The following is a 24880-nucleotide window of genomic DNA, read 5'->3' as shown; positions in this document are numbered from 1 at the left end:
TTGGAATCAACATCCAGAAAGTTCAAATTAAGGTATTGGATGATCTTTATCCTAAGAGCAGTGGAAATCACTGAAAGGTTTTAGGTAAGAAGTGATATGGTTATGGTGGTAGTTTAAAAAGATAGCCTGGGGCTTCCCAGGTGGCGCAATGGTTAAGAATCCACCTGCCAATTCAGGGGACATGGGTTCGAGCCCTGGTCCGGGAAGATCCCACATGCCGCGGAGCAGCTAAGCCCGTGAGCCACAACTACTGAGCCTGCTAGGCACAACTACTGAGCCCACGAGGCACAACTACTGAGCCTGCATGCCACAACTACTGAGCCCACGTGCCACAACTACTGAAGCCTGTGCCTAGAGCCTGTGCTTCGCAACAAGAGAAGCCACGACAATGAGAAGCCTGGGCACCACAATGAAGAGTAGCCCCCACTCGCCCCAACTAGAGAAAGCCTGCATGCAGCAACGAAGACCCAACACAGCCAAAAATAAATTAAAAAAAAAAAAGATAGCCTGGCTTTTGAGGTGGAGAATGGATTGCTGAAATGTGAGAGTGACAGTGGGAAGACCAATTATCTCAGTTTGGGTTCCGCCAGAAGTAGACTTAGAGCAAGTAGTGTTTTTTCTGAAATGATCTCAGGAAACCATGGTAAGGGGTGGGGAAGGGAGATAGAGATGGGCAGAAGCAAATGAAGGGTGAAGTATTAAACAAGATACAGCTGTGGGTAATTAACACTTAATTCCACTGAGGAACTCTGGGAAACTGTGTAGAACACATACCCCCTGGGTTACCTCACCCAAGGGACAAGGAGCTTACCTCACCCAAGGGACAAGGAGCTTGGGTATTTATACACGAATTCCTGTCAATTTTTGGTTTATGCACGCTCCCAGAGGGTGTTAATTTCTTGGTACTTCCTTTTTCATACATATGAGCAGAGTGGGACCCTTTGGCCAGAGAAAGTTTTGAGGTTAAAAGAAAGTAGATCCTGGAAGAGGAAGTTTGGCTAGCAAGAACTGACACAGTAATAACAAGTAGTTGTGGGTTGGCATCAAAGAGGATCTGCTAAATCTGTTCAAAAGACTATTATGTTAGTCCAGGCAAGAGACAAAGGCAGCTTGGACCAAGTAATGGTGATGAAGATGGGGGAAAGTGAAAGGATTTAGGAGGTGCATGTGCACATGAGTTTCATGCTTTCTATTTTGTTAACCATATTCGTAAAGATTTTACGTTTCTGATCCCCTTTCAAGGTAAACTGTAAGCTAAAGATATCCCAAGAAGACAGGAATGAAGTCTGATACTCTTACTCCTGATTCAGGTTACTAACTACTGAAAGGCGAAAAATCTAAGGCAGTGCTGTCCAATAGAAATATTATGCAAGTCACATTAAAAATTTTCCAGAGCCACATTTAAAAAGTGAAAAGCAATAGGTAGAATTCGTTTTAATGATGTATTTCATTTAACTCGATATGTTCAAATATTATAGTTTCAACGTAATCAATACAAAATTATTGATGAAGTATTTACATCCATTTTTTGGGCACTAAGTCTTTAAAATCTGATGTGTATTTTACACATAAAGCACATTTTAATTTGAACTATCCACACTTCAAACAAGTGCTTGATACCTGCCATATTGGACAGTGCAGATCTAGGATTTAGTTTATTTAAGAAATGTGTTCTTTTACAATATGTTATAAATAATAATACTATTATAAATAAATAGTAGAAGGAAAATATTTTGCATTTAAGTATTGAATGTTAAAACTAAAATGGACTAGGTAATATTAATATGGTTTCTGACTCTCCTCCACTTTTATTATTTTGAGATTTCCAAGTTAAGTGGGAGATATAATTTTTAAACTTAGTATAGGTTTGTACTAATGAGAACTAGACAACTAGAATGACAACTTTCTTAACTTTTTTGATCTTAAAATAGCTAGTAAGGGTGGCTTCCCGAAGATAAATATTTCTTACTGTTTGCTATTTGGACAGGAAATCCTCTTTAAGTTTTTGATATCAAAATCAGTCTTTTTATGGCTCATTTTACTTTCATGTGTCTTAGGCAGTATCCTAGTGCCCTCTCTTCCTTTCCTAATTTCAAAAACACAATTATCAGAAGGTAATATAAGACTGGAATTCAGAGTTCCTTGTCTTATGAATCATGTTTCTTTTCTTTCTCCATCATCATGATGGAAATGAGAAATTTTTATTGCTCAGTAAGTGAAATAACTTGAACAGTATAAAATGGTTGTTGACTGAGATTATGAGCTAATAATATCAAAGGTCCAGAGATACTTAGAGGAATGTAATTAAATATTTTAATATACTTATAAAACTGCATCTTTTAAGATATTCTTATGAAAGCCACAGTCAAATGTGGCTTACTTATGTTTTTCTCTGAATTTGTGCATACAGACAGTATAAAAACTAAGGCAACTCAGGCCTACGGAGTCATCATTAGCTATAGCCAATTTGGAGGTAAAGAGTTTACTATGGCCTACCAGAACCTTATTTTCATGAGGCCTTTAGGGAATGTAGGGTAGATTTCCTTACTTATAAATAAAGCATTCCTCTGAGGAGCCTGGGCCACTGCTTAAAGGGTAATCCCAAAAAATAATCTAACAAAAGAGTAAAAAAATGCTTTGGAGCTTTGGCTTCAGATGTACTTGAATTCAAATCTTTTACTTTTTTTTTTTTTTTATAAGATACAGCCTCAGTCCTATCACTTAGATTCTCTAAGTTTCGGATGTCCCCTATTTATCTTTTTTTTTTCTTTTTTTTTGGCTGCGTCAGGCCTTAGTTGCAGTAAGCAGGATCTTTGTTGCGGCCTGCAGGATCTTTCGTGGCAGCGAGTGGGCTCTTCGTTTGGCACGTGGGCTTCTCTACTTGCCCTGCATGGGGGTCCAGAGCATGCGTGCTAAGTAGTTGCAGCACGCAGGCTTAGTTGCCCTGCGGCATGTGAGATCTTAGTTCCCCAGCCAGGGATCGAACCCCTGTCTCCAGCATTGGAAGGTGTATTCTTAACCACTGGACCACCAGGGAAGTCCCTCAGATATCCCCTATTCATTTTAAAGAATTTTTTTTTAAGTTTAGAGCTCACTAGTTTTTTAAAAAATTTTTGTTTATTTAATTTTTTGGCTGCATTGGGTCTTTGCTGCTGTGTACAGGCTTTTCTCTAGTTTCAGTGAGCAGGGGCTACTCTTCATTGTGGTGCATGGGCTTCTCATTCTGGTGGCTTCTCTTGTTGTGGAGCATGGGCTCTGAGTACGTGGGCTTTAGTAGTTGCAGCATGTGGGCTCTGAAGTTGTGGCTCATGGGCTTAGTTGCTCCACAGCATGTGGGATCTTCCCAGACCAGGGATCGAACCCATGTCCCCTGCATTGGCAGGCAGATTCTTAACCACTGCACCACCCTGGAAGTCCTAGTTTTTGCTTTTGATAGTGGTATATACATCTAAATATGTATTACATTTCTATAATAAAGGGACGCACTATACATCCTGTTTGGTAACTTTTCCCATTTAATAATATGTTATAAATGTCTTTCATCTCAACAAGCTAATATGTTAATAAATATATATCTACATAATCATTTTAATAGCTATGTAATTGTCCCTTGCAGGCTATTTTGAGGATTATAGTATGAGATAAAATATGTGACCATAACAAGCATTTAGCAATTTAAAAACAACTAGACTATAAATGGAACTGAATTTCAGATTTCATGCAATCAGCCTGCAGGCTGACCTTTTCCCACCTATCTTTGCTAGCCAGCCACCATCATGCAGACAGTCTCTGGCTGCCTTCAAGCAAGACCTCCACATGTAATTGCCTCATACATCAGGACCAGACACCCTGTGTCTCAGACATCCCTGGAGGCACCAGAACAAAGGTGGCTCAAGAACCTGCATAGAAGATGTAGGTAACAATGAATTTGATGGAAGATCATGGAATATTGAGGCTCTAGAGAGAGAAAATGTATATTATACTGGTTCAGGACCCGGAAGGACAGGAGACTCCCAGAGGAAAGAAACACTTAAAGGATAGCTTCTCAGAGCAGAAAGTTCACTTTCATTTCTATGAAGTTCTTCATTTCTAGCACCCTAGCAGTGTTTGTTCTCTTCCTTATGGAACAAAATTCAGCTAGTGACCTCCCACTTCAGTGAGATTATCAGAACATGAGGAATACTCCAGATTCCTATTTGAAAATATGTGTTCCTCCTACTACATTTCTAGGTTTAAAATACTCCCTTTAACATTCCAAGAATTATTTTTGTAAACAATCTTGGCTGCAGTTCAAAATACTGTATGTAGCATTTGGTAGGCTAGTTCATAGTCCCTCTCTGAATACCAGTTGACAGAAGCACTATCAGATGGTCTGGGATAGAGACAGATCCTAGGTCATATCCTAAGTCACTTGGAGCAGGGTCGAAGAGAGGAACTTTGAGGTCTGTTGTTGGCCATTCCTCCTTCAGACTACACTTCTCGAGAAGGACACTCTGAGCTGTGGGTGCTGGTGTAGAGCCCGCTGGGAGGAGGGCTGCATATTTGGCATCTTATGGTGCTGTCCCAATGGCTTCTCCAACTAAGTCAATTGAGGTCTCAATTCTTCAACAGAGGAAGCTGTGAATATTGAAAGAGAGCATTGGTCATATGGTCAACTATATTGCTATGTATCAAGTAGTATGGTGGCACTGTAGATAGAGAAGTAAACAAGACAAGAGTGGTTCAGCTATTGGGAAGCTTCTGAATTAGTGGGGAACACAGGACATATGAGGCAAATAGTGACAACTGTGTTTAGTGATGTAAAGGGAAAATTGACCTAGACTGGGAGTCAGGGAGATTTCCTTGAGGGAATGACATTTGAGCTGAGACTTGAAGTTAGGTGGGTAATGAGAGTGGGGAACTGACGTTTCCAGCAAAGGAAACAACTTGTGAGAAGGCCCCAGGTATGACTGAGGAATTCAGTAAGGCTAGAGGGCAGAGAGCTTGGGAGAAGGATGGGACAGGAGATGTGCATAGGACCAGATCATGTAGGGCTTTACAGGCCATGTTAATTGTACTGCATTTTATTTGAAGGATGATGGGAAGGGGGAAGATACCACATGTATTAATTTGCTAGGGCTGCCATAACAAAATACCACAGGCTGGGTGTCTTAAACAACAGAAATTAATAGGTTCACAGTTCTAGAGGCTGGAAGTCCAAGATGAAGATGCTGGTAAGGTTGGTTTCCTCTGAGGCCTCCTTCTTTAGCTTACAGGTGGCTCCACGCTTGCCACCTCCTCAAATGGTCATTTCTTTGTGTGCATGCCCCTTGTGTTTCTTTGTGTGCATGCCCCTTGTGTTTCTTTGTGTGCATGCCCCTTGTGTTTCTTTGTGTGCCCAAATTTTCTCTTTTTATGAGGACACCAGTCAGTTTAGATTAGGGCCTGCCATAATGGTCTCCTTTTAACTTGATTGCCTCTTTTTTGGCATTTAGGAATTTCTTTTAAAAATCGAGATATAGGGGCCTCCCTGGTGGCGCAAGTGGTTAAGAGTCCGCCTGCCGATGCAGGGGATACGGGTTCGTGCCCCGGTCTGGGAGGATCCCATATGCCGCGGAGCGGCTGGGCCCGTGAGCCATGGCCGCTGGGCCTGCGCATCCGGAGCCTGTGCTCCGCAACGGGAGAGGCCACAACAGTGAGAGGCCCACATACCGCAAAAAGAAAAAAAAAAAAAAAATCGAGATATAATCGACATATAACATTATATTAGTTTCAGGTGTACAACATAATGATCCAATATTTGTATATATTGCAAAATGATCACCACAAGTCTAGTTAACATCCTTTAATTATCTCTTTAAAGGCCCTGTCTCAAATGCAGTCACATCCTAAGGTACTGGGAGGTTAGGATTCCAACATATGAAATTGGGGTACACAATTTAGCTCATAATACCATTTATGTGCCTGTTGGGTAGAGAATGGATTGGAGAGGGGCAATAGTGGAGACTCCACTGTGAAAAATGATACTGACCTGCCAGGATGTGTGTTGTGAAGATAGAACAAAGGCAGTGGGTTTGAGAAGCATTTTGATGGAGGATTGATAGAATCTGAGGGTAAGGGAGAGGGAGGAGTCAAAGATGACTCCTGAATTTCTGGTTCTCCATCTGGCTGGGTGGTGATGCAGTTTATTTAGTAAAAGAAGAATGGAAAAAGAGAATGGTGGTTTGTGGGGAAGATGATGGTTTCTGTTCTGCTCATGTGGAATTTGGGATGCCTGTTACACATCAAGTGCATATGATGAGCAGATTGCTTGCTGGAGAGGAAATCACCCTCCATAATAGACAGATCTGATTGCCATATACATCAACCTCTGTAGGAGACAAAATTGCTGTTAAAACTACACAACTCAGGCTTCCCTGGTGGCGCAGTGGTTGAGAATCTGCCTGCTAATGCAGGGGACACGGGTTCAAGCCCTGGTCTGGGAGGATCCCACATGCCATGGAGCAACTAGGCCTGTGAGCCACAACTACTGAGCCTGCGCATCTGGAGCCTATGCTCCACAACAGGAGAGGCCGCGATAGTGAGAGGCCCGCGCACTGCGATGACAAGTGGCCCCCGCTTGCCACAACTAGAGAAAGCCCTCACACAGAAATGAAGACCCAACACAGCAAAAATAAATAAATTAATAAACTCCTACCCCCAACATCTTCTTTAAAAAAAAAAAAAAAAAAAACCAAAAAACTGCACAACTCAAATGGGATTCGAACCCAGCCAAAATTCAGATTGGGCATTGAACCCACAGGCTGGGACTCGAACCTGCTGTCTTTTAATTGAGATCACACACCTGATCTCAGGACTTAATGAAGCTCAGGTTCTTTATGTTTCAGTGCAGAAGGAATTCAGCAGGAGGCAAAGTGATAGGTAAGAAGTAGCTTTATTGAGATACACATTCCACAGACAGAATGTAGTCAGTCTCAAAAGGCAAGAGCTGCCCCAAAATATGGGGTGGTTAGTTTTTATGGGCTGTGTAATTTCATAGGCTGAGTGGGAGGATTATTCCAACTATTTTGGGGAAGGGGTGGGGATTACCAGGAATTGGGCCACTGCCCACTTTTTGACCATTTATGGTTGGCCTTGGAATTGTCATGGCACCTGTGGGTGTGTATTTAGCATATGCTAATGTATTACAATGAGCACATAATAAGGCTCAATGTCTACTGGAAGTCGAACCTTCAGCCCCCTTGGGCCTAGTCAGTTCTAACCAGTTTATGTCATGTTCACAACGGCTATGTCATTCTTTAAGGGTTGTGTCTTGCTTCCTTTCCTCCTGTTTCACTGTCACCTGGTCCTTGTATTTTACTTTTTTAGGGAAAAAAAATTGTAGCTCTTTTCAAAAATGTGTTCTTGGCATCCTTAGAAATTCTTTCTCAAAATTTGCTAGGCTAGGGTTCAGTAGCTTTTTATAGTTAACATTACAGAATATTTCTTTAAATTTTCCATAGTCAGCTTGACTCGTGACTTAATAAGCCTAAAGGAATTGCCTAATGTTATTAACGTCTTTTTGAGGATAAAACAACTCTTTTCATTTCCTTCCTTCATGCCAAAGCTTGGTAAAGGATGAAGTCTTGCACTAAAAGTGAAGTGTGTAAAACTCTGAGGAGATGGTAGAACAGAAGGCCTTTTCATGGCAGCACAAAGTCCCAGGCAGTTCAGGCATGTGTGGATTGGTGGTCCCTCAGTGGGAGCAAGGGTGTTAATGGTAGCTGGGGAGCAGAAAGGCAGTGTCAGGAGGCACAGTGTGCTGTGGCACCAGGGTCATGGTGAGCAGTGTCCTTAGAATGAAGGCTGAGCCCTGGGGCAGCTGGAGACAGGCTGGAGCTAGCTCAGAGGTCGGGAAAGAGCTGGGTCACTCCTGGTAAAAGGGGTTCTTGTTGAGTGCCTGCCCCACGTTACCTAAAGGGCCATGGAGGAGATGCCAGCCTACTAAAAGGGTCTTTGGTCCTTGAGTTATCTTAGAAGAGATAACTTTAGCCTAAAGCAAATAAATCTGCATGACTCACCATAACCTTCTTAGTAAAAGGACTGCTACAATTTGCTTTATGTTTTTAATAAATTAAACAATTAATATTTTTAATAAATTAGAGATCATTAGACTGACCAAATGCTCCAATTTTCCTGGAACGATCACAGTTTATACCTGTTGTCCCACATTATTAATAGTGTCTTCTCCAGTCTCAAAAGTGTCCTGATTTGGATGACAAGTTATCTGGTAACTCTATTTTTAATAAAATGATCTTTTCTTAAACAGGAGTACTATTTTGTGAATCTTGGCAGAGCAGGCCAATTTCTATATCATAATATTTGACAGTATTCCTTTTAAGGTGATTCACTATGTACTACTTTTAATAAATACATTTTAAAAAATTAGAAGTTTTTCCATTCAGAAGTACTTGACCATAGTTTCACCTCTGAAATCAGAATTTATTACACACACATACATTCCTTCTTTATCTCATTCACATTTGACCATCTCATTATTTCACAATAGTATCATGGAATTGTTTTTTTAAATAAATTTTTTTATTTCATTTTTAAAATTTTTGGCTATGTTGGGTCTTTGTTGCTGCACGCGGGCTTTCTCTAGTCTTGGCGAGCAGGGGCTACTCTTCGTTGCAGTGCGTGGGCTTCTCATTGTGGTGGCTTCTCTTGTTGTGGAGCATGGGCTCTAGAGCACAGGCTCAGTAGCTGTGGTGCACGGGCTCAGTTGCTCCTCAGCATGTGGGATCTTCCTGGACTAGGGCTCAAACACGTGTCCCCTGCATTGGCAGGCAGATTCTTAACCACTGCGCCACCGGGGAAGCCCAGTATCATGGAATTTTAAAATTTATTTCTAATTAAACAAGTTTTTCATAATGTTTTATAAGTAAGAAATTAGAGGTTGAAAGAGGAAACATTACATATGGCAAGGAGCCAATGCAAATTAAGGGGGGGGTGGAGGAAGAAGGTTTATCCTATTAAGGAAACATTAAAAAAATTAAAATTATCTAGTAATGTACTTATTACTCAAATATATCAGATAACTTGGTATGAAAACCAAATTATTTCTGGACGTAATTTCTGGAATAGGAAATTAATTATACAGAACGTCTAAAAATTATTAGTATAAAATAGAAATAGAAGTTATTCAGAAAATAAGTATAAAGAATATTTATGTGTGGTGTCTAAGGAAGCTGTATCCCAAATAAACCTTTCTCAGATTATGAAACGTAGATTTGAATACATTTCACATTTACTTACACCAAAATTGAATGTTCACCCCTACCTGTCCCCCACGTTTAAGATCACTCGTCTGGTTTTCCATTTCAATGTATGTTATTGACCACTAGAGGGAGAAACAAGAAAGGCTTTGAAAATTTTGACAAATCTGAGAGATTAGTTAAATACCAGTAGTCAAATGTACTAATTGTAGTGAAATCCGAATTCAAGGAAGGCACTCACAGATACAGTTGTTGCTGGAGATCTGTCGATTCTATGGGATCCTGCAGAAATAATGTAACAGAAAGATGATGTGACTTCTCTAAAGTGTGAGGAACAGCACATTCCATGGTTGACCAGCTAAATTATAGTTTTGTTCAACTTATGCCTTTACCCAAAGAGCAAGTGCAATAACTAAACATATTTAATAAGGATGAATAATGAAAGGATTAACTGCTTCAGACTTCAAATGTGGGAAAAGTGGCAGTAAAGGAAAAATACTACTATAATCAAAACAATTCCCCAATACTTTGCATTAAGTGAATTTGACAATTAATACTTAAAATTATATTTAAATATATAGAACATAGTTGTTATAAAGTGACTGAAGATTCTAACCAGCTAAAGGTGTGTTTTTCCTACACGACTCAATGCATGGATTTATCAAGAGACAATTTCTTGAACTCTATTACTTTTTTGGAAATTTGTCTTTGAATTATTTGTTAACCAAGAAATTCCTGACTCTTCTAGTTGTAAGGAAAATATATAAAATGCATTAGTTCAACAAATAAATGTTGAACAACTATTCAGTGTTAGATATTCAGGAGATTCAAGACTGAATTGGACATGAATTCTTAAGAAATTTATCGTCTAAAAAAGCCTATTCATAGAAATCTGTAAAACAAGGTAGATGTGGAACATGCCATTAGAGAAGCAGAGTCAGGGCACTATGGGTGTTGAGAAGGAAAAGTTACTTCTAGTTTGATGTGTGTGTGGGGAGTGGTTGGGGTAGAGGGTGTGAAGGCAGGAGGAATCAGAGAAGGCTTCATGAAAGATGTGAAATTTGAACAGGGCCTAAAGATACTCAGGATTTAGAAATGTGGCAATGACAGGAGAAGCATTTAGGTGGAGGGAGCAGAATGAGCAAAGGCATGGAGGTAAAGTCCTGCTGGGCAAATGCAAAATGTATAAACACACAAACAGAAAACAGAAAAGCATAGGTGATCTAAAAACACATACATTAGTCTAACGTGTGAAATATATTTGGATTAGCCTATAACTGTTTGTGATGGTTAATTTTATGTCAACTTGACTGAGCCATGGGGTGCCCAGATATTTGGTCAAACATGATTCTGGGTGTTTCTGTGAGGTGTTGGATGAGATTTAACAGTTAGAACAGTAGACTGAATAAAGAAGATTGCTCTCCATAATGTGTGTGGGCCTCATCCAATCAGTTGAAGGCCCGACTATCACATAAGGCTGACTCTCCCCTGGTAAGAGAGAATTCTCTTGCCTAATGGCCTTCGGACTTGAATGGGGACATCAGCTCTGCAGATTTTGGACTTGCCAGCCTCCATAATTGCATGAGGCAATTTCTTATATCTCTTTCTTTCTCTATAAATATATCCTATTGATTCTGTTTCTCTGGAGAACTTGGATTAATACACTGGTAATACTGTTTAAAAATACTGTTTAAAAATAATCATCTAGGGCTTCCCTGGTGGCACAGTGGTTGAGAGTCCACCTGCCGATGCAGGGGACACGGGTTCGTGTCCCAGTCTGGGAAGATCCCACATGCCGCGGAGCGGCTGGGCCCGTGAGCCATGGCTGCTGAGCCTGTGCGTCCGGAGCCTGTGCTCCGCAATGGGAGAGGCCACAACAGTGAGAGGCCCACGTACAGCAAAAAAAAAAAAAAAAAAAAAGCTGCTAATAATCTGCCAGCAATATCTATTTGGTACCATTTTGATCTCAGTGTTATGCTGAACAATGGGGAACACTAGAATAGTATCAACTGACAGAGAATGTATCTAATATATCTGAGAGGTACTTCAAAGAATAGATAGATATGCTGATAAAACTAATTGATTTAAAAATAAATGTTCTAATTATTAATTTATTATTAAAGTAAAGGAAAAATTAAAATTGTAACTCAGAGGAAAGAAGAAAAATAAATTATAACCCTAATAGTTTAATATAACCACTGTTAACATTTTGGTATATTTTCTTTCAGTAATTTTTTCCTTTGCAATTAAAAATAAATAAATTTATTTATTTATTTTTGGCTGTGTTGGGTCTTTGTTGCTGTGTGCAGGCTTTCTCTAGTTGCACTGAGAGGGGGCTACCCTTCACTGCAGTGCGCAGGCTTCTCATTGTGGTGGCTTCTCTTGTTGCGGAGCTCGGGCTCTAGAGCTCAGGCTCAGTAGTTGTGGCGCACAGGCTTAGTTGCTCCACGGCGTGGGATCTTCCCAGACCAGGGCTCGAACCCATGTCCTCTGCACTGGCAGGCGGATTCTTAACCACTGCACCACCAGGGAAGTCCCTCCTTTGCAATTTTTAATGTACATAAAACTTTAGTGTACATAAAATCATGTAGTCAATTTTTTTACTTATTATATCCTAAACATTTCCCCATATTGTTTCAGTCTTAAGAACTATAACTTTTGTTGCCTGTACAATGTACAGTCTGCAAACTTACTATAATTTTCATAATTATTTCCTTACTTTTGGATATTATAGTTGTTATACAGATTTTTTCTCTATTTTTAAGATCATTAATATAAATATCTTTATAATTATAGCTTTTCATATTCTGAATTATTTCAGAATAAATTCCCAGAAGCAGTACATTAGATCACAGGTATGAATACTTTTATAGTTAGTCTAAATTGCTTTCAAGGGACTTCCCTGGTGGTCCAGTGGTAAAGAATTCTTATTACAATGCAGGGGATGCAGGTTCGATCCCTGGTCAGGGAACTAAGATCCCACATGCTGCATGAGCTCACGCATCTCAACTAGACAGCCTGCGTGCCACAAACTACAGAGCCCACGTACCTTGGAGCCTGTGCACCTCAACTAGAGAAGAGAAAACCCACACGCCACAGCTAGAGAGAAGCCTGTGTGCTGCAATGAAGAGCCTGTGCACTGCAATGAAAAATCCCACATGCCTCAACGAAGATCCAGTGTGCCACAACTAAGACCTGACGCAGCCAAATAAAATAAATAAATAAATAATAAACGATTAACTTCTTAATAAAAAAAATTGCTTTCCACAAATGCTGTACCAACTTATAAGGCCACTGAAATAAAACCTACTCAATATTCATTCTCATCTTTGTTAATAAAAGACTTTGTTTGATAGAGATGTGAGTTGTTATAAAAACCTCATTTCCTCAGACTCTCTTGCAGCTGGGTATGTCTTTAGGACTGTGTTCTGGTTTATGAAGGTAGCTGGGTTGAGCTTTTAGAAACAATTTTGTTTCACTAATTAAAAGGAACCAGCTGGCACACATCTTTCCCTTTTTCCCTTCCTTTCTCCTTGACTATAAGTAGAGCAGCCTTCTTGCAACTTTGAGGATGAAGGCTACAAGTTAAGATGGTAGAACAGGAAGCTAGAAGCAGCTGGTGATTTTCTTGAACATCTGTACCAGCTCTGGACTCTTTCCTCTGGAATTCTTGTTACAAGAATAAATTAATCCATATTTAGTTAAGAAACTGTAGTCATATTTCTGTTGCATAAGACCAAAAGAAAATCTAATAGTAATGCATAGCAATTACATGTGCATAATTATTTCTCCATAATAGTGGATATTGTCACTAAAATTGGAGAGGCACTATATTGGTGATCTTAATTGCAAATCAAAATGCCTAACCTAAACTAGTTTAAACGAAAAAAGGGAATTTACTTGTTCACGTACTGGAGAAAATATAGGCATTGAACTAACTTTGGGCTTTACTAAGTGGCATCAATGATACTATTAGGTCAGATCTCTTTTTCCCTTCTCCTTTTCTCTCTCTCTTACACTATCTCCCCTTTGTTTTCCTCTACTTCTTGGCCCCTTCTCTCCTACAGAGAAAATGGACTTTTTCCACACAACTGGAGAAGCTGGCCAATAAGCAACTCCAGGCTTATGTTGGTCCAAAGTCAGTGAAAAGTGTGGAATGAGAGAACTTCCCACTTTTGTTCAAATATCAGTCCTGGGGAAGGACTCTGATTCATCAGGCCCGTGTCATGTGCTCATCCAAGGGGGAGGCAGACAGGAGAAGTGTGTTTGTCAATCCCTCCAAGATCACTGGAATAAGGAAGGGGAAATTACTCAAAGAAAAATTTGAGTGTTGACACCATAACATGGTAGAAAGTCTAAAACAACCTGTCATCAGCAACCATCTTTTACTAATAAAATGATCTTTATTATTATTTTAGTTTGCTCTTCTTTGAAGTTGAATATTTTGTCTGTGTATAAATTTTATTTCCTTTTTTCAAAATTCCCTCTTTTAAAGATGTTGACACTTCATTGACAACCAACCAGAATAAGTGTATACTTGACAAATCAGTTGAATATTCTCTTTATTTTGAACATAATACCTATTTCGTGCTTGTAATCTAATATTCTTATCTGGATATGCCATCCTCAAAGAATAGGAAATACATATTCTTTATAATGTTTATGTAGACATATTCTAAAGGTCCTAAATCTAGTGAGAAAAGTGACAATTGGGCTAGACATAAACTTAATCAATAGGTGTACATGAGTCATGTAGTATATTTAGTATGGAGAGGTTAAACATATAGTAGATTCCCTTTCTGGGAGCTTACTGAATTGATTTTAATATATTACTTTGTGAGAATGCTTTTTAGCTATTACACTGGCATATTGACATTATGGGTTGTTTACCCAAACTCTGAATTATTCAAAATGAGATTTAAAAGCCCATTCAGGATTTAGGCTTTAGATTAAGGCATAAAAAAGTAAAGCAAAAAAAAAGTGGCCTAGAGGATCTTCTGGTAAACTATAAATATTTTATTACTTTTTAATTTACTAAATATTTATTCATTTGATGTTTATGGCAATTGTTTCATATATTTCTATGGTCCACATGAGATCTTATGATTTTAGAGAGCAGGGTCAGTGGCTGCAGATTCTCCAGTTCTTTACTTCCAGGCTTTGATGTAAGGGTAGCCCTGGTGTATCCCATGAGGCAAAGGGGTGAGAAACTAAGTCATCACAGCTTAGCCCACATAATCCCACCAAGCTGAATTTAAATGCCCTTCAAAGAGAGAAGATTGAGACATAAAAACAAGTGATGTATTGATTGTACAATGTACCCAGTATACTAAATCAACTTGATTCCTCTCTTTCTTGAAGAAAAAGGGCTGGCAATAGAAATGAAAGAAAGTCTTTTCTCTGCCCTCCAGATCTGCTGCTATGTCTGGCTGCTCCAGACCAGCTGCCTCCTGTAGTCAAGTACCCTGACATGCTGTTTGTCCTGAGAAAGAGCTTTGTTAGCTCTTAGAGTATAAAAGAAATAACAGGTTGGGACTTCTCTGGTGGTCCAGTGGTTAAGACTCTGCGCTTCCACTGCAGGAGGCGCCGGTTCAATCCCTGGTTTGGGAACTAAGATCCCGCATGTTGCACAGTGCAGCCAAAAAAAAAAAAAAAGAAATAACAGGTTAAAATACTTGAGACATACTAGTCTGTCCACAAACATTAATTACATCTGGATTTACACAATAAAGGCTTGTTCAGGGAAGGTTGCAAAATTGCCATTCATTTAGGCATCTGCATTTTGTATGGAGCCCAGAGCAAATGACATTTCACTTCTAGCAGATACCTGGGGTCCTAGTTAGGACTACATGCAGATTAAAGGCTCCTGATAGCCATGCAGTTTCATGCTTCTGTTTGTGTTTTGTCTCAGCTGACTGGAATTCTATATTTTGTCCTTTGGGAGTTAGCATGAGTTTATGTTCCCTTAGAAGTGTTTTTTGACCGCATCCATTCTGATGTGAGCTAGGTGCCCCTTGTCTATACTCACAGAATATCTTGTTAATAATTATATAATAGAGCTCTAATATAATTGCTTTTCTTACCAGCCTGCTCCACTGTAATTTCAGGGCAGGCTGCAACTATGTTTTATTCATCTTTGAAATACTATGGCCTAGCAAAATACCTGGCCCAGTGGGCACTCAGTAAGTATTTGTTGAAAGGATGAAAATAGTTGAAGTTTATCCTCCAGGTTCCCTCATCTCCCTTCTTGTTTCCCTTCTCTTTTGTGCTGCCGCACCCTGCCTCACCCAATCTCACCATTTTTTCGTCTTCATCCATCCTCTTCCTGACCCGCTAATGGCTCCAGTTGCCAGATCCCATTTGGTTTTGGAAATAAGTTTACCTACGTCATAAATTACAAACCTCTGGAGAGTGGGAAAAGTGTTGATCATTCATTCAAAAGTGTTGAATCCTTCAATAATTAGCACAGTAATTAGTTTTTCACACATTAGGTGTTTACGTTTATATTTTTAAATGTATTGCTTTCATCCACTTATAAAAGCAATACATATTTATTGTAGAGAATTTTTAAAAATATAGAATATCATTAATAATAAAAGCCACTTATCCATCACCTATAGATAAGTGCCATTAATATTTTGGTACATTGCTACATATAACAATTCTTTCCTATGCATTTATACTCTTTTACTGTTTGCAAAATTGAGATCGCACTGTATAAACTCTTTTTATCCTGATTTTTCTGTTTACTGTTATATCATGAGCATTTTATCATGGCATTAAGTATTCTTTTAAAATGTCACTTATTTAATACTTTTCTTATTTCTGGACATTCAGATCCAGTTTTTCCTTGTATAAACAAGTCTGTGATGAAATATCTGTTTATAAATCTTTACATTTCCAATTAGTTCTTTAAGATAAATTCCTAGAAGAATTATTTGATCACTCTGTGTCAACATTTTAAGGTCTTTTGATACTTTTGATACAAACTTCTAGAAGTGTTATATCACTTTATCATTTATTTGCTTACTTAACAAATATCTATCAAGCCTTTACTATGTGCTTGGCACTATGTAGGGCTAGGATTATAAAGGAGAAAAATGTACTCAAGGTCGTTGACCTGAAGCTCCTAGGGAGAGACAGGTAACCAACAAATAAATGAAAAAAGATAAAAGAATAACATATTGTTAGTAGTGCTCTGAGGAGAGCTCTGATAGAGTGGGGCCCTGCTTTGGTTTGAGTGGTGAGGGAAGGCTTTTCTTAGAGATCACATTTAATTTGAAAACCTGAAGGACTGAAAACGCACCAGCCATGGAGATAGAGGGAAGGGTTTGTTGGGAAGAGTAGAATGGCAAAAAATGAGGTTGAGAGAGGTAGGTAGAGCCCGAAGGACCAAAACATGGTTCTCTGTTAGGTGATAGGGAGTTATTAAAACAAACGAATCATGACAATGAATTTATAGGTATCAGCAAGTCAATGCTTTATCACTTTTACTGAATATGTGCATTTTAACGGAAGTCTCCCAGAGATAATATTCTTAACTCAAAAGAATGCTCCCACGGGTGGAATTTGGGACACCATGGTAGGTGAGCATTTCATTGCATCTCAGATCACACTTTATATAGGGTGGCCTACATTTCCCACATCAGAGAGTTCTTTCTCAGGTTGTGTTCTTTTCCATCAATGCCCAGGGGTCTGCACAGGTATACTGGCCAAATACAGCAGCTCTGCATAGACCATGGCTCATCTCTCCTCTTCAACTCAGTTTAATAAAAGCTGTCCAGTCATGACTTTCTTGGGTTGATTGTATATCTCCATGGCAGTGGAATTAGGTAAGATAAAAAGTATTTAATTTCAATATATTTGCCACATTTACATTTTCTCTCTACATAGATAATATATATTAGATTTTATATATAAATATATTAGATAATCTATTATTATATGATAGTTATATATTACATACAGTTGATATATTAAATATATAGATAATTTATAGAGAGATAATATATATTGGATAATAAGAATAATCTTTTGTGTAGAGAATTAAGAAGGAATTAATGCTCTAAAAGTTTTCTCCTTATATCTGAGATAGATATTGAGATTCAACAACAGGAGTTGTTTCAAATTCTAAATCCTTGGCTTTAATTAGTTTGTTTTTATATTAGGAGTCAGGCTTTGTATTCAGCTTTCAGATTTATCTTTAAGTATTGTGCATAGATGTTTACTAAGCATTTTCAGATTTATACATATTTATAAATGAAAAGCTTATTTATTCTTTTTGTGTCTGGATTTTCTTTCTTTCTTTTTTTTTTTTTTTTTTTTTTTTTTTGCGGTACGCGGGCCTCTCACTGCTGTGGCCTCTCCCGTTGCGGAGCACAGGCTCCGGACGCACAGGCCCAGCGGCCATGGCTCACGGGCCCAGCCACTCTGCGGCACGTGGGATCCTCCCGGACCGGGGCACGAACCTGTGTCCCCTGCATCAGCAGGCGGACTCTCAACCACTGCACCACCAGGGAAGCCCTTTATTTATTTCTTACTCATCAAAAAGAAAATGATCATTTATTAGAATTCAGACTTTTTAAAGACCATTCCAAAATCAAACAAGATTACAGTGAGGAAAGCATTTTTTCAATTCTTTGTCTAAAAAAGCAGGTCTATACAATACTATTCAGACTGTTCAGTTTGACAAGATATATTATTATAAGCAATCAAAACAAAATTGTCTTGCATAAAATCAATGAAATCAACAAATATTTAATGAGTGTCTATAGTGTACCAGGACCTGAGTAGTCACTGTGAGAGCAAGGGAGAAGTATACAGTAGTGTGTAATCCTTGCCCTGTAGGAGCTTACAGACTAACAGGGGAAATAAAACGTAAGGGTGTGGGAGAAGGGACCTAGGACACTGACATGTATGGACCATCTACTGTGTCCTAGGAATTGTGCTAGGTGCTTCCATATAAATTTTCTCATGCATAGCTGAGCTCAGTATCATCCCCCAAATTCTTTTTTTTTTTTTTTTTTTTTTTTTTCTTTTTTTTTGCGGTATGTGGGCCTCTCACTGTTGTGGCCTCTCCCGTTGCGGAGCACAGGCTCCGGATGCGCAGGCTCCGGATGCGCAGGCCCAGCGGCCATGGCTCACGGGCCCAGCCGCTCCGCGGCATATGGGATCCTCCCAGACCGGGGCACGAACCCGTATCCCCTGCATCGGCAGGCGGACTCTTAACCACTTGCGCCACCAGGGAGGCCCCCCCAAATTCTTTAGTATTCTCTTTCTTACTTTCCACCCATCATACAGCCTTCAGGTCATTCTCAGTCCTGACCTCCCTTCCTCACCTCCCACATCCAGTCATCACTAAATCCTGTTCCTGGATCCTTCCAATGGCCTTCTGACTGGTTTCATTGCCTCTGTTCTCTTCTCTTATTAGCCCATCCTCTTTCCACGTTGTGGACACATTTGCTGTAAAATGCAAATATGATTAGATTAATTACAACTCTTTTGGGATGCAAGTAACAGAATCTATCTAAGATAACCTAAGCAAGGGGGGTAATTTATTATTATGATTGCAGCAATGACTCTTGGGGCCCAAGGGCAGGATGCAGCTCGGTTAGATGAACAGGATGGACCGTGACTGTAGTCCTTCCTTTTTATCTCTTGTCTTTGCTTCTATATATCTACTACATTTCTTACTACAGATCAGCTCTTAATTCTTTCTGGTCTACATGGAAGGAAAGGACAGCTAGACTAAGCATCTCAGTTTCCATTCTAAATTCCTCAGGGAAAGAACTCATTCAGCCAGCTTGGGTCAGGTGTCACCCTTGGATCAATCACCAATGGCAGTCAGGGTTACCTTGTAAGGACACGGTGATTGTAACCATGTTGTTGGAAGGGAGAAGCAGTTCTCAGAAAAAGGGTTACTAAGCAGTTAAATCAAGAGATGTTTCTTGGAGAGGCTGAGAATTTGAGTTGACTAGACTACAGCAGTCCCCAACCTTTTTGGCACCAGGGACTGGTTTAGTGGAAGACAATTTTTCTGCGAACAGGGTGGGGAGCGGTGGGGGGAGGGATGGTTCAGGCGGTAATGCAAGCAATGGGGAGCGATGGGGAGCGGCAGATGAAGCTTCCCTCAGCTGCCACTCACCTCCTGCTGTGCGGCACGGTTCCTAACAGGCCACGGATGGGTACCAGGACTTGGCACCCCTGAACTAGAGCATATGATTGAGTTAGGGGTAAAAAGAAATAAGGTTGCAAAGATGATAGCTTGGGCCAAATTTTCAAGACCCTTTATGTGAAGCTAAAAAATTTGAACTTTATCCTATAAACATTGGGGTGTTATTGCAGTTTTTTATTTATTTAAAAAAATTTTTTTAAACAACGCAACTATTATTCCTATTTTTTATAAACTTATTTATTTATTTTTGGCTGTGTTGGGTCTTTGTTGCTGTGTGGGCTTTCTCTAGTTGTGGTGAGCGAGGGCTACTCTTTGTTGCGGTGCATGGGCTTCTCATTGCTGTGGCTTCTCTTGTTGTGGAGCATGGGCTCTAGGCGCTCGGGCTTCAGTAATTGTGGCTCGTGGGCTTCATTGCTCCGTGGCATGTGGGATCCTCCTGGGCCAGGGCTCGAACCCGTGTCCCCTGCACTGACAGGCCAATTCTTAACCACTGCACCACCAGGGAAGTCGCTATTGCAGTTTTTTAAATGGAGTGACATGATGAAGCAGTATTTAGGATAATTAATCTACAAGTAGGTTAGTGGATTAGAATTGGGAGAAACTGGAGCAGAGCCCACTTAGGAAGGCATTGCAGGAGTCAGATATGATGAAGAGGGCATTGGAAGAATGTGAGTCGATAGTTGAGAAGACACAGATTACTTGAACATGGGGGTGAGTTTTAGTTTTTTTAATCTTTGTGAAATTTTTGATTACGATACTGCTATGGAACACAACAAAAAAACCCCAGACCACATATTTCATAGTTCACAGGGCTGAATCATATAGTTCTGACAACTCTATCATGTTTCTGGCAGTTTCAAAATTTCTTTCCTCTGGGAGATAAGGGTCAGGTTTTTTTTACCCCTCTCTCTCACCATCCCCGCCCCAGCCTACCATGTATTGGGAGGCTATTACTAGAAATAAAAATGAAGCTGTAAAACTCTGGGGGGTAGTAGTGCAGAGAGGTAGGGAAAGTGGGAAAGAAAAAATGAACTGTTTCAAAATTGGAGTTCCTATAAGAAGGAAAAAGCTAATATCATTAACTAAGAGTACTGGACAGTGAGTCATTTTTTAAAGAATTTCTATCAGGTCTCCATAGCACTTTCTGTGTAGAGTTTATTTTAACATCTATCACATTGCATTATGGTTATCTCTCCACGTGGCCACCTCCACACTGGCTATCAGCTTCCTGAAGGCAGACACTCTTGCTATGGATCTTTACATCCATGGTGCTTGACACAGCACTTGACTTACCTAGAAACCCAACAAATGTTGAGTCTACCCTCTTCAACTGCAGGCTTTTAAGGGTAGGGTCTCTGCTTCTTCATATACCCTATAAAGCACTTGAAAGGTGTAACTGAACATAAATTACTAACACATGAACTACCAACCTGATTCTTTTGAAATTTTATGATAAGAATTGGGACCAAAAGGGTACAAGAGAAGAACAAGAGGGCTAGGGTTGGGTGAAAAGTGTTCTAGGGGCTTGTTCAAAAAGAAGCAAGGAACTACATGGGATGTGTGAGGACGTGGGAGAGAATACAGGGGACTTTAAGAGGTGTTGAAGTGAATTGTGAGTTCTCTTCTTGGTATTTGAACAGCACAAGTAAGGGACTTGCCTTGTTTTTGAACTCCTTTTTGTTTTTGGATTGTGTTCTTTCAATGACACTGTTCTGGGATAGGCTACCTAGGTCACAGCTATCTAAGTTTTATATTTATTTAGTTTAATCTGTGAAAGAAAGGAGAAGAAAAAAGAGAGCTAGAGAGAGAAGACAATGAGGTCTAGAGGAAGGAAGGAATGAAGAGGCACATTAATGTCAGATTTCATAAAGGAGATCTGTGAATGTAAACCACGTACCTTGATTTCCATTTTGAAACCACTACAGTTCATCTGAATTATATATTAATTTTATCTGAAATTAGTGACATTTCCACTCAGAGATAAGGGTCTGAGTGAGCTTCAGTGAGAATTAAAAGCATTAGGAGAAACTATTTTGGCATTAAGAAATTCAGCTGATCTTTTATTATAAATGAAATAAACACTGAATAGTAATTCTCATTAAAGAAAGGAAGTATTTAATGTCTTAAAAATACTTCAGTTTTAGCTTTCAAAGTAAGTTATTTTGTAGTAGAGACCAAAACTCTTTTTTTTCCCCAGGGAAATGTCCTTCTTAAAGGACATTTATATAGGAGCATCATCCTTGGAATCAATAAAAATATTTTTTCCTCAATGACATATTTAGATATTGAGATAATGTAGTATATTGAGCTATACCCTGAGGGATTTTAAAATGGAACATCAAAAACATTCAAAGGTCAGTAAAAATTAAATGAATTTCAGGAATGAATTAGCTTTTATCATCATGTGTAACTACTACTGTTATGTAATATAATCCTGAATGAATAAATTGTAAGTGTGCATGAATAAGCTAGAGACTTATCTAAGGTTTCTTGAGGCTTTTTCACATTTAAAAAATCAGGCTATTGATTACAGAATCAAAGAATTTTAAAACAGAAAGGGACATTGGAGATGATCTTGTTCAACCCTCTCATTTTCTAGATGATTAAAATGTACTATTTAGATAGCAGCAAATTATAAAGCCTTCAACAAAGGTTCTCTATTCGGACAACTACTCTGGCCTAACCATTCCTTCACCAAAAAAGAACAAAAGCGACAACATCGAAGAATCTCTGGCATTCATAACATCCCTTCCTGCTGAGCTAACAAAACCTTGAACCAGCAAGGCAGTTGTCTGTTTAAATTGAGCTTGCTTCTCTGTTGTAAGGGTGGATATAAAGACACTAGGTGACAACACTTGAGCAGTTGTGGTGGCTAGAAAAGAATCGTTCTTATCCTCATGAAATAAACGCTTGTTACCAGGCGGTTCTAGAGGGACTGCTTTTAGTGGACCATCGTTGTCAGATTAATCTGGATGTGGCAAGATCTATAGCAGAACAGGCTGGTGTGTCCCACTGACTCATCTATACACATAGAAATAAGATGCATGCTTCTCTCATGAAATAAACGAGTGAAGACAGTTTTATGAGCAAAGTAGCCTTCAAATATCTGCTAAGCCATTACTTCCTCATTCTCTAACCCTGTCACTGGAATTAGTCAAGCACAATTGCAATTATTCGTTTACATGTCTTTCTAGAATACTAGAAATAAATTCCTTGAGGGTAGGAATAGTCTTATTCCTCTTTGTATATCAAACACCTAGCACGTAGCAGAATATTACATAAATTTTTTGTAATTGAATGTTACGTTGTTATTTATTGGTCTTGCAGAGCCTCAGCATCTACATTTGGATGAGGATATTTGAAGCAAATTCTAAACCAGTAATAATAATGAGATTAACATTTTAAAAGTGCCTTTAATGGTCAAGGTTTTGTGAAAAATACAAAGTTGAATATGACATGGACTCTCCGTCAGAGGGTCTCATAAGATAGGGAAGTATATTAGTGTGCTAGGGCTGACATAACAAAATCCCACAGACGGGGTGGCTTAAACAACAGTATACTTATTTTCTCACAGTTCTGTAGGCTAGAAGTCTAAGATCAAGGTGTGACAGGCTTGGTTTCTTCTGAGACCTCTCTCCTTGCCTTGCAGATGGTGGCCTTCTTCCTGTGTCCTCACATGGTCTTTCTTCTGTGTGTGCTCATCTCTTTGTGTGTCCAAATTTTCTCTTTTTATAAGGACACCAGTCAGGTTGGATTAGGACCCACCCTATCGGCCTCATTTTAACTTAATCACACTTTAAAGGCCCTATCTCTAAATACAGTCACATTCTGAGGTACTGGGAGTTAGGGCTTCAACATATGAATTTTTGGGAGACACAGTTCAGCTCACAACAGGAAGAAAAAGATAACAAATTGTTTTAACACCAGTCGACTCTGATGAGAGGGATCTGGGAAGACATCCTGGAGGAAGGAGACTCTGACGGGATGTCAGCAAGTAGAATGGAAGTCAGAGTACCATTGATAATTAGACAGGACAATCTCCTCTTATTGACATTGGAGTGACTTGGTGAGGGATGAGAAATCTAGTTAAACTGATCGATCCTTTCTGACACAGTTGGTGTTCCAACAATCTGATCCTGATTCTCCTTAATACATGCCATCATCCTTTTAAGTTGACCACCTGCTTGGCAGAGTTGAACTATAATATTGACGGATCAGGCAGAGTGTTCTTCCCCCCCCAAGTTTTATTGAGATATTATTGACATACAGCATGTATAAGTAGGCAGAGTTTTTGTCTTTAAATCCAGTAAGCCTAACTGGTACCCGTTATTAGAAACAAATCTGGTAAACTGTGTGTTGCAAATAAGTGGCTCAGAACAGCCACCTTTGCAGTAGAAATCTGAGATGGAAGTTTGAGACTTGAGTGGCGTCTGGAATAATCAAGACATTCTCTTGAAGCTGTTTTACAAAAATCAATATGGATTTTTTAAATATATTATTTGGAAAACCATTGTCTAACTGGGTGAGCATGAACTACACTTATTTACATCTTTTAAGACAAAAATCAATATGGATTTTTGAATATATTATTTGGAAAGCCATTGTCTAAATGGATGAGCATGAACTACACATATTTACATCCTTTAAGACAAAATATCCTCCATGAATATACAGTGCAGCAGTTTATCAGCACCAGCTTTGCAATTAGACTCTCCTGGTTCGAGTCCTGATTCTGCCAGCTCCTCTCCTATGTTACTTATCCTCAGGCAAATGGCTTGTTGTAAGTCTCAGTTTCCTTTGTTGTCTGTAAAATAGTGATTCATACCTTACTTACTTTTGTGTTCTCTGGCAAGATACGTAACCATTTGACAACTCACTCATCTGTGGAATAAAAACTGTAGTAATAGCTACCGTACCTGGCATGTAGTAGGCATTCAGTAGATGTTAATCATCATTAGTGTGGCACCGGGTTAGCTGTGCTTAATAAACGTTTGTTAAGTAACTGAATGACACTAATCCCAAGTAGTAAGAAACTGATAGTGTTCTATAACTATGCATTCATCCAAAATTGTATGGTGAAGGACCACTGGTAGGGAACAGTGGCTTTTACTGTTAATGTGCTAGCAAAGACTTGGAACTAAGTTTCTGATGACTTCCTAAAATGTGTGCTGTGGAACTCCTTTTCCAGTAAGTAAAGGTTGCTTTTTGAGGGGGAAAAAATCCCTGGAGAAATCCAGTAGCTCCAGGAGGCCATAAAATTCTTGCTTTATTTTGACTTGGCACAGAATGAAGGGCACATACCTTGTTCTGAGGTGAAGAAGGTGCAATGAAGTTTAAAATTCATGTTTCTCTTTTGTCTTTGGTGTATAGGAGGGTCTACTGGTGCCCACCCAACATCCCTTCCTCCTTTTTTCTTGCCAGCAGTGTCTTGATTTTGTTTTGATATCTACTCCTCATCCTCTTGACACAG

The 24880-nt window shown here is 39.3% G+C and overlaps 1 protein-coding gene across 4 annotated transcripts in view; it reads left to right on the top strand.

Moving 5' to 3' along the window:
* The window catches only part of NUBPL (NUBP iron-sulfur cluster assembly factor, mitochondrial), a 346077-nt gene that overhangs the window by 42079 nt on the left and 279118 nt on the right, over positions 1-24880 (top strand). Inside the window, exon 1 of one of the 4 annotated variants that reach the window (XM_060096334.1) lies at positions 17049-17068. The exons of the other annotated variants lie outside the window; for them this stretch is intronic. The gene's annotated coding sequence lies outside the window, so the exon portion shown is untranslated. Of the gene's footprint in view, positions 1-17048; positions 17069-24880 lie in introns of those variants that run through there. 4 annotated transcript variants of the gene reach the window in all.

The sequence above is a fragment of the Mesoplodon densirostris genome, chromosome 4 (assembly GCF_025265405.1).
Source record: "Mesoplodon densirostris isolate mMesDen1 chromosome 4, mMesDen1 primary haplotype, whole genome shotgun sequence".
Classification (NCBI taxonomy): Eukaryota; Metazoa; Chordata; class Mammalia; order Artiodactyla; family Ziphiidae; genus Mesoplodon; species Mesoplodon densirostris.
The sequence above is the reverse complement of the archived record's forward strand: the minus strand, read 5'-3'. Positions and strand labels throughout refer to the sequence as shown.